Below are 1,024 nucleotides of genomic sequence, written 5' to 3'. Positions count from 1 at the left end.
CAAGTGAAGACCCTCATTCTCATATGGAGACTTTTTGTGACTATTGTGATGCAATTTCTCAAACCGGTGTAACTCAAGACCAAATTCGAAGGGTCTTATTTCCTTTTTCTCTAATTGGCACCGCGAAACAATGGTTGAAAGGCTTTGATAAGGCTACTCTCGGAATTGATTCTTGGAAAAAGTTGGCTCTAGCTTTCTACAAAAAGTTCTATCCACCAGAAAAGACTAACATGCTAAGAGCTCAAATTACGGGCTTTAAGCAAAGGGATGAGGAATCTTTGTATGAAGCTTGGGAGCGATTCAAGGGAATTTGTCGTTCATGTCCTCATCATGGACGTAGCGAGTGGTTCTTGGTACAACAGTTTTGGAACGGTCTTTATGAAGATTCAAGGAACATTCTCAACATGGGATCGAATGGAATGTTCACCGAAGTTGATGACAATCAAACTTGGAACAAAATTGAGGAAATGGCGGTCCATAGCTCACAATATAGCAGACCTCGCAAGGCTACTAGAGGAGGAAAACATGAAGTGGACTCCATTACTCAATTGGGTGCTCAACTTAGTGCTCACATTGATACCATCAATTTGAAGTTTGAAAAAGCTATGGCTAGACTTGAAGAAGCCTCAAAATCACCAAAGCATCATGTTAATGCCATGATGGCATCTTCATCAATCCCAAGTGGGATATGTGAGAATTGTGGAACTTTGGGACATGACCAAAGTGAATGTAGGGGAACAAATGAACAAGAGAATGCTTTCCAATCATACAAGAGTGGTACACCTTATTCAAACTATTACAATGAAAACACCAAATTCCATCCAAATCTCTCATACAAAAGCCAAAATGTTCAAAACCCTCAACCAACATACACCCCACCTCCCATGAGAAACCAAAATCAAAGACCCTTTACAACCAAAACCAAGGTTACCAAAATCAAACTCCATACAATCAACAAAATGACCAAGGTTTTGATGTTCAAAAAGCGGTCCTCCAAATGCAAAAGAATCAACAAGAGTTTTTC

The 1,024-nt window shown here is 39.7% G+C and overlaps 1 non-coding gene across 1 annotated transcript; it reads right to left on the bottom strand.

Annotated features, from left to right (window-relative positions):
- Window positions 1-230: 230 nt before the first annotated feature.
- Window positions 231-338, bottom strand: LOC141610247 (small nucleolar RNA R71). Its single transcript, XR_012528148.1, has one exon. It is a non-coding gene; the product is annotated as a small nucleolar RNA R71 (small nucleolar RNA).
- Between the last annotated feature and the right edge of the window lie 686 nt (window positions 339-1,024).

Source organism: Silene latifolia, chromosome 10 (genome assembly GCF_048544455.1).
Source record: "Silene latifolia isolate original U9 population chromosome 10, ASM4854445v1, whole genome shotgun sequence".
NCBI classification, from domain to species: domain Eukaryota; kingdom Viridiplantae; phylum Streptophyta; class Magnoliopsida; order Caryophyllales; family Caryophyllaceae; genus Silene; species Silene latifolia.
The sequence above is the reverse complement of the archived record's forward strand: the minus strand, read 5'-3'. Positions and strand labels throughout refer to the sequence as shown.